This window comes from Macaca fascicularis, chromosome 5 (assembly GCF_037993035.2).
Source record: "Macaca fascicularis isolate 582-1 chromosome 5, T2T-MFA8v1.1".
Lineage (NCBI taxonomy): Eukaryota > Metazoa > Chordata > Mammalia > Primates > Cercopithecidae > Macaca > Macaca fascicularis.
The window spans coordinates 175823215-175837662 of NC_088379.1; the positions used below are offsets into that span (position 1 = coordinate 175823215).

A 14448-nucleotide genomic window follows, 5' to 3' on the forward strand; every position below is an offset into this window, starting at 1 on the left:
ACCCTATATTATTCTTTACCTTGCTATGTCCCTAAGACGCTAACCTTTGTGGAGGGCTTCAGTTGAATCCTTCACCTCTGACTTGTAGTCAATGAGATTCTGGAGAATGGTAAAGGCTGATTGTGGGTTACTCCTGTCCCAGCCCCCTCCTGCTTATCCTAAAGTTGTCTCTCCTCCAATGTCCTGCAGCTCCTCTCTGCCACACATCTCCTACAGCTGATTTATTAGGGGTTCTCTGCCTGTTCCTTCCAGGGTTTCTTTAGGCTTAAAGGTGGTAATGGCTCCTCAGTTGTTAGTGCCAAGGAATTTACTCCATCTTGTTGGTTTTTTTTCTAGTCCTGCCCACATCTCTCTTTATGAATAGTCTCTCCATTGAACTTTTTTTAATCGCCCTGTTTGAGAGGGCCATTTATGTCTTGCCAGCAACATAACATACCTTTTAAATTACCAAGTATAAGGTATGTCACAAAAAGCCCTATTCCCATCACTCTATTTTTTTTAACACCCTATTTTGAACCTGCAAAGGATTTACCATTATCTCAAATGATTTTATTATGTACACAATGTTTAACTCCCCCAGTGCATGCTTCTTAAGAAAAGGTATTATATCTGTTTTGTTCCTGTTTTATTTGTAGTACCTAGGATACAGACTGCTGTATAATTTTTGTTCAATATTTGTTGAATAAATACTAAGTGCTAAAGTCATATTTGTTGATTGAACTTTGCCTAGAGAGCCTCCTTCTGCAGTAACCTGAGCTCCCACATACCTTTAGCTCAACACCATGCCCCGTATAGATTTACCAAGAACGCCTCTCTATACCAAATGTATCTGCAGTTGAATTCTACCCCTTTTCTGGATTTCCAAGCTCACGCTTATCACAAAGGTTTACAGTGGCTTCCGATTTCTACATAAATCCTTCTTTATTTTTCAGTGAAGATTTCTAAGTTAATTTTTTTTTCTATACTGTGGTCATAATTATCTTTGGCCATGTAAACTTTCACTAAGCAGTGAAGTCTATTTCAAAATTAAAGGAAAAATTATATGTTGCTGATGATAAAGGACACAAGGATACCTGTACTTTGGTTTCTTTGTTGTGGACAAATCGACATGGTTTTTTCATTCTCAGAATATTTGTGATAATATGGCTTTATATATGTCATAGTTCTAAATTCCATGTCAATGACTGTTTTCAGACATGGGTTCAAAAATCAGTTCAATAGTCTATCACACTTTTAGAAGTATTAATGGTTTCATTTTCGGCTCAGGGCAGTTTCTTAATAACTGTCTTTCGTTGAAATACTTTCATACTCAGAAATTGAGGCTGCAGAGAGATTAAGCTGTGCTCTGAAGCATAAACATTTAAAACATAACGGGCAATAGGCACATTTCAGAGTTTATAATTGAGAGATTGTTTATCGGTTGGAAAAGGCATAAACAAAATGTAATCTGACATAGTTATGACATTTGGTTAATCACAGCCTTGTTTAAGTCAGATGATTTATCTACCTGTGTTGTGTTGGTATTGTTATATATATTACATCATTTGGGGATGAAGTGGAGTCTTTTCTTTACCATTAATAAAATATTAACATGGAATATTTTAAAAGTGGTTACACACACACAAAAAAAAAATTATTCAGAAAATGTGTCAGAAACAATATTATGAAAAACAAAGAAGGAGATCAAGATTAGAGAGATCAGACTCAGCTTGAGCTTACTGAAAAAAAAAATGTTAAAAGACTTCATGTTTGCAGTCATAAGGTGATAAACATTAAAAGAGTACTAAAAAGCCCTTATATTTATGTTTGAAAAGATAGGTAGCTTTGGAGGAAAGCCAACATAGAAGGATGAAAATAAATGTAATTTTTCAATAAAATGTTGAAAGGGCTTGGCCGATCAATCTGTGATCTGCGTGTCATGGCTCGGTATGCTTCGTTCTACTTAACTCTTCTCTTATCCAAAATTCTATGTTGCCTTTCAAGAGAGGTATCGTCATTTACACAAAGGCATCACGTGCTGTCCTGCTCACCTGCTGCCACAGTGCAACTTGCAGCAAATTACTCTCTGGTTCTTGTCCTAGTATAATTTCAAATCTGGCAATCCAAAAGAAAATTAAGGAAAAGAATTGCAAAAGGACTTAAAGAAGCAGAAAGAGAAATTCAAGCAAAAGCATGATGTTGGTAAATCCACTTTTAAATCAGGGGCCTCCCCAGTATGTTGAAAACTTAAAATAATATCATATTTTGAAATAAATGGTTGCTTTCAAAATGACAGAGCAATTTCATTCAACTTAAAATTGTAAAATGGGTCTATTATTGTAAAATTTACCCCACCTCTCTCTACTTTATCACTGTTTTCTTTTTGCGTCTCTGCTTTGCCATAAGTCTAAAAATTAAATGTATATGTAATTACATGGTTCGCTGAGCATTATACCACACAACTTTGCAGCATGTCACTAGCAGTGTTATTGACCGATTAAAAGGTATTTTATTGTTTTTGAAGGTGGGGTAGCTCATCATATTTTCATTTCTCTTTTAATTCACTTTAAATCAAGACTTTGAGATTCATAAGTCGTAACATAGTAACATAGTGTGTTAGAAAGAAAAGGCATTTACCTAGCCAACTGCATGTTACTCATAACACGTACCATATTTCACAGGGTGCGAATTTCAGGATGGGGAAAAAAAGGTTACAACCCTTATATGTGCATGGGGCCATTATATACTTTAAATTAAGCCAATGAAGAAATGAGAAACAAAAGATTACAGAATTGTGTAGTCTTCAGTAAGCAGGCAAATGACTCCATACAGAAGGGCCAGTGAGCCAAACAGAAAGCATAGTAGAATGTTTCTTCCAAATTTCTCATAACATGGAAGTTTCTTTTTTATTCATTTTAAATAATGCAGCAACTTAAAGTCTGTGAAAAAGCAATTTCCTCTACATAAGCTTTTGAAAAGTTTTGCTGAACATGTAGACTGTTAGAACACTACAGTAATAGAAAAATAGAAATATTTACACGGAATAGAAAATTATTCTGTGTAATAGAAAAAAATGACACAGAATTATATATTGTATACGTAGTGTGCATGTATGAAATATATACTTTTAAGACTAATTTTTGTTACAAAGCAATATATGAGACGTTAAAAACAACCAAATAAAAATAATCCATCACAATTAAAAAAAAAATTTTCAGTTTTTGTAAAACTTCTGATTGGTCCCCTTCAAACAGAGATTTTCCAATTCTTTCAAAAATTGTATTAATAGTATTACAAAATAAGATTATCAGCAGATATATCATTTAGAATATATGTAATAATATATCTTATAGTTATTGTTATTATAACACTTAAAAGAAGTTCTCAGAATTTGTAATAGCATATAAAGATAGTAATATAATGATTACTTTTTAATATTAATACTAAGTAATAGAATGAGTAATAGTAATAGAATGATAGTATTTAAATTAATAGTAATATAATTTAATAGCACTTAAATTGATATATTTATTTCAGACCTCCATTCTTCCAATTTAAATTTAATTTAAATTAAAATAAATTTTCAATCAAAATTTCCAACAAATATTTCCTTTATATTAAATTTTAATTTGTCAGTTCAATTAATTGTAGTAATAACAATAATAGCAAAAATAGCTTAATCTAGAAGAAAAACTCATACCTAGAGACTTATAGTAAATACTTAACTTCAAAAAACAACTTAAAAATTGTATTAAATAAAAAATTTATGTTGTATGTGTGAGTGTGCATTTGTCAATTTACAAGATAATTTAAGAATAGAATATATTACTATAATGTAAACTTCTGTGGTAAATAAGAAAATACAAATTCATTATGATAAAAAGGAAACTGTCAACTTTTTGTTAATATATGGGCTTAATTGTATTCCTGATTTAATATGATTAAAATATTAATGTAACATGTATTTTAATTGTCAATATTTGTACTAGATTGGAAATTGTTTATTTCAACAATTTAAACATATGTTAAAATATTTTGATACAAACTTGGAAATGTATGAGGGTATACAATGTTTTCCAAAATTATTTTATGGGATACACAAAACTATCTTTTGAAGACCACTGATAGAACATGTTACCAAAGTGCCTGGACTTAAAAAGGAGATAAAATTATTTTATGGGAACGAAAGGAAAGAAAGGAAGACTCGTTGCAAATGGAGCTGTGGTGGATGATGAGGGAGGAAATTTTAAAAAAAAAATGTCTTATAACTATAACATTTTCAATGAAATCAGAAGCTGGGATGCAGGGAGAGCTTTTATTTTAGTAAAATAAGTCAGTTTGGTTTAGACGATTAAGAGAAAAGAAAAGTGTTAGCATTGGGAAGATTGAAGTACTACTAGGCACTATTAAAGGACTGATAACCGATATGGTGAAAACCTACCTGTACTAAAAATACAAAAACTAGCTGGGCGGGTCGTGCGTGCCTGTAATCGCAGCTACTCAGGAGGCTAAGGCAGGAGAATCACTAGAACCCGGGAGGCGGAGGTTGCCGTGAGCCGAGATCGCGCCAGTGCACTACAGCCTGGGCGAAAAAATGAGTGAGACCCTCTGCCCCGACGCACACACACACACACACACACACACACACACACACACACAGAGGCTGATAAGGCAAAATGCAATGAAACAGCAATAACATTAATGCATATTTTATACCATGTCTATCGTTTTCAGGAGCAGTTCTGAGAAACTTAGGTTTAACCCATGTAACACTTAGCACGCAGCCTACTACCGGAGACACCTACAACAGAATGTAAAGACGGCTGAAATAATTCAGATACAGGTAAAATTTTGTGGGGTGTGTTTTGTGTAACAAAGGACAAATTGTACCTGATTCTCTTCCAAAGATTTCATTAGCAAAGATGTAAATACTTGGGCTGTGAAGTCATGTACAGCAAACTCGTGCAACTGTCATTTTTTGAGAACCCACAAAAGAGAGACTTCGGCAGCTTGGTGGAGTTCAAATCAGTGAAATGAGAGATATTGAAAGAGGGAAAGTCATCATAGCTGAGCACTTACTATGTACCAAACAAGAGCAAAGTGTTTAATGTTCATTACTGTAATTCAAAAGTAACCTTATGAAGTGCCTATTATTGTTGTCTGCACTTTGAAAGTGAGAAAACTGACTCTCAAAATGTTTTAGTAAATTATACAGTACCACCCAAGTATAATGAAATAGTACTATGTCTCAACCTAGGACCTATGTGTATGAAGGTGATGTTCAGTGGAGTGTTTTTATATGTGTTAGATCTAGTTAATTTATTGCATTGTTTGGTTAAGTCCCCTATTTTCTTCTTTATCTTCTCTCTGGATGTACTATCCATTATTGAGAATGGGGTATTGGTGTCTCCAATTATGATAGCAGGACTATATGTCTCTTCAATTCTGTTAGTTTTGCTAATATATTTGATGGCATGATATATAGTATTATGCTTCAGGTATCTTATTTGTATCTAACATCAATTTGAACTTGTTTTATGAATAGAATCTCAAAGCAAATTTATGAGTATGAGAATATTTGCCTCATAGTGTTAATCTCTTGATTTGTGCTAACTATTCTAAAACTAAATTGAATTAACTAAAATTAGATTAATCAGGCATGATTCAACAATATTCTGGTTGTTTTGAAAAATCAAGTAGAACCTCAAATCCCAAAGTTTTCTAACACTGATTTTTAAAAAAATAATATTTTACAAACATGGTGCCTTAAAAGTTCTAAAATGTATTATATTAGCAAACACCACATCTCTCTTTTTCTGTAATTTGTGAAAAATTTTCTTTGTTTATATACACTTGTAGAACAACAGTACGTTTCAATAGAACAATTATTCAGTCTCTATTCTAAGGACATACTAATATTAAAACACATTTAAATACCATTACTTCAGAAAATACATTGCTCTTGCTCTATAATAACTTCTAAAATATATCTGCTGTTGGGTAAATTATTATGTGATTATACTTCTCTTCAGACATGATTAAGCTATAAAATATATCACCAGAATAATATTCCTCTCTCAATTTTATCCAAAAGCCTCTTAATATGACTGTATAATCCATGGTAATTTTTGAATCATGTTGTGAACCCTACTGCAATCCTCATATGCACTGTTCTCAATTTAATAAATGTTAAGCTTGACAGCCAGAACTGCATGTGAATAAGTCAGTTCTATGAATGAACGTTTTAATTATTGGCTTTACTCATACACATCCATGAAGTTAATAAAGTACTCTACTTGTCATCAAGTCTGTTAACAAGAGAGAGAAACTCAATGAGAGAGATATTTCATTTCACAATTAAGAGCTAACTTCCCTGTGTACCACAGATACATTTTTATACATCTCAATTAAAGTTTTTCAGAGATGAGAATTAAATAAGTAAGCTAGTATCCCAATTAAGAATATAATTTTGCAGATTTAATACTACTTATGTTTTAATTTGTGTTTAATTGACAGCCACTAAAATAATGCAATACATTTCTTATCATCAAGGAAAGAGAAAATGTTGTGTTTTCTCTGTAACTCTGCAGTAGTAATTTTGAATTCTGAACACTTAAGAGGAAAAAGCTTTAAAGGCGCCCTCATCAATTGAACTATTAATAGTTAACAGCTGCCTGTTCTGCAACCAGCTCCCAGAGGATTAACTAATACAGTGCAGCATAATTAACATATATCTCAATTTTCCCTACTTCTGTATTTCACCTGTCTTAAAAAGAGTTTATTCTGATAATTTTTTTAATGTGTTTGTTTGTTTGTTTCCCTTTGCTTATGATATCAGAAGTCCTAGTTCTAAAATATATTGAGAATTGATTACATATATTGACTTTTGTAAAACTACTCTCAAGAGCACAAGTGGGTTTGGCTATTTGGTTTGACATAAGGATTTTAACATGATATTCAACTAAACAAAAGCAAAATCTATATTGAAAACTTTAATCACAATTTCAGGAATATAGTAAGTGCTTTGTCATCTTTCTTGCCTCCAGAGTAACTATAAAAAACAAAAAACAAAACACAAAAAGGACTGCTAAGAGAAAAAGAGAAGCATGAGAAAAATGTATATCTGTGATTCCTTAATTTTTCTCTCACTTTAACTGGCTATGAGATGGGTAAAGGTACAAAGACACTCCAGGGAGAAAAAGGTGCAATTAAATTATTAAACTTTTCGGGCCATAGTCTCTAGTACATATGATCCTGGTGGGTGTGAGGTAATCATAAGGGTCCCTATAAGAGGGAAGCAGGACAAAAGAGACCATAGCAGATGCGATGATGGAAGCAAGAGTTTGCAGTTATCATCAGTCAAGAAATGCAAGTGTCTTCTAGAAGTTAAAAAAAAAAAAGCAAAAAAATGGATTCTCCCTTCAGGGTCTCCAGAAGGAAGCATCCCTGATGATACATTGCTTTTAGCCCTGTTCAGCTCATTTTAGACATTTTCTTTATTAAGACCTCAGGAGATTAAACTTGTGCTATTTTTAGACACTGAATTTGTGGAAATTTGTTACAGTAGCAACAAGAAAACTAGTACACTGGCACTTACTAGATGTTTCCTGACTCCTCATGTAGACCATGATGCCCACGAGGAGAAAACATTCGGGGAGGTTGATTAAAACCCTCGAATTAGATAATGCCGATGGAAACTTTTTTTTTCCAGAAAAATACCAGAATTTGGCCTTAAAAATATACACATTCAATTAAATGTCCCCACTACCACATATAAAAATTTCAAAGCATAATGAGTTATTTATTTTTTTTAAAAAATAATTATTCTGGTGAACAATATCAAAAGAACTGTGAAGTAATTTTGGTATAAATTATTAGAGAAAATATTAAAAACTGATAAGGAAAAACATGTCATGAGAAGATATTGATCGAATCCAGAAAAGGAATATGAAGAAAGTTGTTAAGCAGCATGTATAGAATTCATTTTCTCCTTTTACTGTGGAATGAACCTGGCAAACAAACAAACAACCTAATTTATTTGAGTGTGAATTCTTTCAAATATTTGTGCCCAACAATAGATGGAAGAGAAGAAATGTGTGACAGGTCTCTGGTTGAAAACACATCATACATGTCTATAAAATTAACGTGTTGAAATAAGAAAACAAGAAACACACGTAGCTTCAACAGTCATCCTGTGAACTCCATGCTTCTGGTTCCATAAAAGTTTCAGATAAAATGTTTTTATACCTTAATGCATACCTAATACTATTACAGGGAACTCTATTTGACCAAGCAGTACAAAGCAGAAACAAGATTAATTTTCTAAAAAAAGACAAAACTAAACTAATTTTAGTTCTATCGGCAGCACCACCCCTAATGGTAATATAAGGGTTAACAAATTTTCTCTCTCTAAATTAATTTGTTATATTACCTTCTATTGATCTTTTCTAATGCAAATATATTGCTGGCAAAATACATTGGAGATTTGCTTGACCTCTTTATTGTTGTAGGATGTGGCAATTAATTTTTTTTATTGAAATTCCAATTAGCTTTCTGCTCTTACAATGTTTTACCTAAATCCTCCTTTAAAGTTTCCCTAAGGTTACCGGAAAAAGATCATCTAAGCCTGACTGTACTAAAAGGTAGAAGTAAGGAATGCATTAGTTACGTTGTGTACAAAATTGAGGTTACTCTAGGTTAAATGAATCTGATTCCTTGAAGAGATAAAGATGCTTTAAATCATGAAGAATTAATCAGAAAATTCTAATTGAAAAACAGGACCACAGTAGTCTATTATAAAAGGGGAGAAAGTGTCAAATTAGCACAACAGAGCAGGGAAATCTGAAAGAAATTTTGCAGATTGTTGCCATCATGACCCTTGTAAAAGTGTTGCTAAAGAGAGAAAAACAAAGGAAAAAAAACCCTAAGGAAGCAGACTTCATGATTAGGACCACCCAAGGAGAGTCTCTAAGAAAAGAAAATTGAGTTCCATAATTGGAGGTGGTCTGCATGTAAAATTTTCAGATGTGCCTGCAGACACTAAGTGCTGAGTCTGAGTAATTACCAAAGGGAAACTGAGAGAAAGGTTATAGGATGATATTACAAACACCAGGACAATGAGTTGATAGACAAAAGCTTTCAAGTGTAGCTCCATGACGATCCCAGCTAGTACCAACCATTCAGGTTAAAAATCTAAAACTACATGAAAAAGTTATCGTCTTTCTACTACTGATCTACCTAGCATTTACTGACCCTGAATAAAAGAAGGATGAGAGAGTGGCTGGAAAGTAAGATAAAGGTAGAACAATCAGAAAATGTCCCTGGCATGAACAAATAAAACCCTACTACATTCAGCGAAACGGAATGTTGCAACCCACTGAGGTCGTTCAGCTGGATATGGGAAGAGTCTCAGTTTTTCAAACACCTCAATCTCTTAGCTCACAGGACTTGAAAAAGAGAAGAGAGAGAAGAGGTGTGGACTGTGAAACCAAGGGGACTCCTTTTTCATACCTAAATCTCTACCTTGGGGTTCCAAATAATACAAAGTGAGAGATGGAAATTGGATTAAATTGTAACTTTGAATTGAGATTTCATGCATTTTATATTTCTAAATATACAAATACTAGGCAAGTGTTGTTTGTAGTGAACATCATTAACAGTTTATCATTTAAACATTTACTTTTACAGAGGAAAAAATCTGACATAATTTAGGTTTTTTGTGGACAACGGGTCTTTAATGATTCATTTGTATCTCTTCTTCTCATACAAGGTATATAGAAGTTGTGGCAAGACAAAAATTGTGTACTTTGGGCAAGACTGCATATTAATCTTAGATATGATTCAAACATCAAACTGTATCTTACAAAAACATTAATATCTCACAGCAGTCAGGTATTTGCCATTGTCACTGAAGAATTAGGTGACAACATATTTCTTTATGTGATCAATACATTTAGCTGATTTTTTGCATATTTTTAATTCATGCCAGTTTTATTTTAATCTTGAAAATTTTCTGAAGTCCTCAGTTTCTTTCTTTTCTAAGTACAAATCAACACTTACTTTAATTGAGCATAGTTTAAGGCTGCCATATAACTCATGTAATATTTGTAGCTCTCTAAAACTGTTAAGCTGAGCTTAATAATAAAAACATTCATCAGGAAAAATCTGTACACATTATACAAAAATTAATTCAAGATGGATTAGAGACTTAAATGTTAGACCTAACACCATAAAAACCCTAGAAGAAAACTTAGGCAATACCATTCAGGACATAGGCATGGGCAAGGACTTTGTGTCTAAAACACCAAAAGCAAATTTAAATAGAAAATGTCATGACCTAGAAGATGACCTAGCTCTTCTTCTTCTTCATTTTTTTTTTAATTGCAAATCATCACCATATAATTCTCATTTCACTTTGGGTAGATAGAATACAGCCTAGTAATGAGAGTTGTCTTATGAATTTATTAAGTCATGGCTTTAGAAATAAGTCATAAGTTCCCTGTATTTAGAGTTTGTAATAAGATCTCCTTAAAAACTGAAGCATAACACATAGTACTAGAACTTGTGAAGACATCTCCATTTATTCTCATGGGAGCTTCCCGTTCACGCCCATGGGAGGATAGGGAAACTTACCATGTAGTATAAAAAGATTTACCTGTATTCATGCCAGAGTCCTAAGAAAACAGAAACAGAACTTGGTGCAGTGTTATATGGTAAAGGTCTAAATCAAAAAAAAAAAAAAAAAAAAAAAAAAAAAAGAGTTGATTGAACAGTCTCTGGTGGGTTAAATTATTGATTGTTGATTCAAAAGCAAATAAACTCAACCTAGTGTAATAGCAAGTATTCTAAGAGTAAGAAATTAAGTTGTTAACATTCTTGATAAAAAAGGAAATGAGTTATTGATAAATACTTATTTTCCTCCGTCCTCATTCTCATTGTAATTGCTATGGAATGAGACAGCGTGTCTCTCAACTTGAGAACCTTGCAATCCAGAAGTAAGACTACATACAAAAACAAAATACACACAAATGAAAACAAACTTACACATGAATTACTCTGCAGATTTAAGTGTAATACAATTTAGGCCACAAAAATAATTGGCCAGAAATATTTCAAGTAATTTTTTTTTCTAGGAATGTAACTGGAATGGTTACATGTAGGAAATAGCATAGAACATTTTTAAAAATTCAGAGAAATGATTTGAAACAAAATTTTACACTTAGGAAAAATATTACTGATGATGTTTAGATTACAATAAAGGACAAAGATAATTTATTGCTTAAAACCCAGTATTGAAGGATATTAAACCTTAAGGGTGATTAACATAGCTGGCTAGGAAGAAGCATTAACATCATGAATTAAAATTTTTTCAAGGCAGCTGGAAGTCACTCTAGAATTCCAAAAGAAGAATGACAGTTGATATATAAACACTTACATGCACAAGCCAAGAGGGTGCTATCACACTTTTCCCCTAGTCCGCCCTGCAGGAGCGGTTTTTAAGTCTTGGGTTACAGTATCCTACAATTTTGAGACTCTCTCCCAATGAAAATTGAGCTCTCTGTGCAACCAAGGGACCTGTGGTCCATCAGTAACAGGACCATGTCTCAGGACTAAATAGAAAACCAAAGGAAGGCATGAAGGATGAAGGTCTACATGTAGTGCTCTTCAATAAACCTTTACAAACGATTAGAAAGAATACCACAAAGAAACTATTAACCTAAAGGTGTTTGATTTCACAGAGTAAAATCTTTTTGAGAAGATCACTACTATTACACAGACTCAGGTGAACACAGATCTGACTGCATGTCCCCCAAAATATTGTCACAGAGATGTCTCATTCTGAATGTCACAGTGGGTTAGAGAACACGCCTCCGGGTATGTCAACAGAGATACTTAACCTTTCCCCACCGCGGTAGTACAATGCAGTCAGTCGATCTCATCTTCATGAGACTCCAGATCTACAGCCATCATTTCTAAAACAAATGCAAACAAAGGTATATTTTGAAGTGAGCAGAGGAGCTTTCTCTATGTGGGGTAGCGTGCCTGGGAAACCTGATGTTGTTTGTGTAGAAGGCTCACAAAGTACCTGTAAATAATTCTGATCAAGACTCTGAAAATTTAATCGGAAGAGAATTTTAATTCGCCATCGAGAATTCATTCATTTTGATGGTTCAAATGATGAAATGGAAAGACTAAGGAGATTTTCCATTTTTGCAGAAAAAGTGTTCTGTGTTAATGGAGCCGGAGGAAACCACATGGGCTTTGGTCAGCTGCATCAGCTCTTAAATGCCAGAGGATGTGCAGATGTTTTCCAGATGTTCTTTAATATGGATCGACAATGAGCAGAAAAGTAGTTGAAAATACTTTGTCACTGTTGACGTTTTGATTTTGTTTTCCCACTCTTTCTTGAAAGAGTGAGTACTTTTATTTTATTTTATTTTATTTTCATTCTAGAATGTTGGGGAAGGGGCAGGCAAGAAAAGTAGTATAACTGAAATGCATCTGTTACAAATACGTCATGATTGAAAGCAGAACCGAGTTTCAACTTATAACCCTAAAATTGTTGTTGGACATTTCTCCACATATAAACTATGCATTTTGAAAGAGAATTAATTATTTGTGAAAGTAATGTTGGTGGTCCATTTTGCCAGCCATTCCCACTCTGCTTCTCCCTTCCCTGCCTCCACTAAAGAACCTAGAAAAGCTAACTGCTCCCCTTGCAGCCTCTGTTGCAACTACGAATGGCTTTGGGAACACAGCTTTGGCTTCAGGATTTCTGAGAAAACTTTTGCTTCCTCATTAAAGTTATATATGTAGTTAGGTCATCTCTTCTTCCTCTGTCTGCCATAAATGCCAAAGTGATTTCTGGAGCTTGAGTAGTCCTTTTAACCAAAGGGAAGGAAGGGTCAGAGAATCACAAAGATGCCAGTTCCCCATTGTTGAGCTGCTGTTGAAACACCACACCCTGCCTATCTCTGGACATCTTATTAATTCAACCCGTTTTGTTTCATTTCTAGGCTTTTTACTAGAAGTTGAAAGCTAGTTGTCAAATAGAGTTCTACAAAGCTTTAGTATTCCATTTACCCCAGCCATTTGATAGACAAACAAATGAAGTTTTTCTTAAATAGAGTTTGCAGTTTGTCTCTATTTCTGTGTACTCATGCTCTGCCCTTGCTCCTGGGCTTCCCTTGCCCATGCTGAGGCGAGCAGAGCTTGAACATTTTTAATAGGCCTCCAGAATTCATCAGATCAGTAATTTAGAAAATTTGTTTTTGAGGAATTGTATTTTGATACTTTTTTCATTCTGGAAATAGATTTTTGTGCATTTATTTTGGCAGAAAGATCTAGCATAGAAAAAATCACTATCTGGTTTTTGGGGCCCTCCATAAATCAGTTCCAAAAGCATTTATTGACTGTTTACCAACTGCCAGAATAAACAATCACTTACACCTGATAATTCTTACCACTATATGATGATGCTTTAGGAAATACATGATAAAGATATTCTTTACAGATGCCATCTATAACTAAAAGTTTTTTTTTTTTTTTTTTTTTTTTTTTTTTTTGAGACGGAGTCTCACTCTGTCGCCCAGGCTGGAGTGCAGTGGCCGGATCTCAGCTCACTGCAAGCTCCGCCTCCCGGGTTTCCGCCATTCTCCTGCCTCAGCCTCCCGAGTAGCTGGGACTACAGGCGCCCGCCACCTCGCCCGGCTAGTTTTTTGTATTTTTTTTTTTTTAGTAGAGACGGGGTTTCACCATGTTAGCCAGGATGGTCTCGATCTCCTGACCTCATGATCCGCCCGTCTCGGCCTCCCAAAGTGCTGGGATTACAGGCTTGAGCCACCGCGCCCGGCCTATAACTAAAAGTTTTAAGAGTACAAAAGGAAATGGTTGGAGACTGTATGAAAAGAGAAGACTAAATACGAATTTCCCTAACTGCTGGTTCAAACTTTTAATTGGATACATAAATTACATATCTAAAAGATATATACATATGTATATATCTCATCTAAAGTATGTAATAAAACCTAGAATACAAAATATAAAAGAAAAGCTAAAAATAAGAATTTTATACTTTAGATGAAAATTAAAACAGAATTATAACATGAAGATAAATTCGGAAAAGTATTCAGAATCTTCTCAGATAGTTATTACAAAGAAAGACTATAAATGCTGATCTCTCAACATCCATTATTGGTGGTGTGGGATCGTCAAAACAGTGAGATAACTATAGTAGAGCAGATATTATGAGGATTCTCAGGGGCACTAAATATTGTAACTCAATTTTGTATTTGTATTAAAGCTCATTTATATTAAAGCTCAAGGGTCTCTAATTAGAATACAATAAGAAAAGAACTATAACGTAAGAGAAAATCTTTGTACAAGATGATTGTTGAGAAATCTCACTGTAACAAACATGATAAGGCTGTAAAAGTAGTCAAAATATGTATTTTGAATGTATGCAGTTTG

General features: G+C 33.7%; 1 pseudogene; it reads left to right on the plus strand.

The window, feature by feature from the left end:
- The first annotated feature begins 1918 nt into the window (after positions 1-1918).
- On the plus strand, positions 1919-12320 carry LOC102117742 (RWD domain-containing protein 2B pseudogene; annotated as a pseudogene).
- Positions 12321-14448: the final 2128 nt, after the last annotated feature.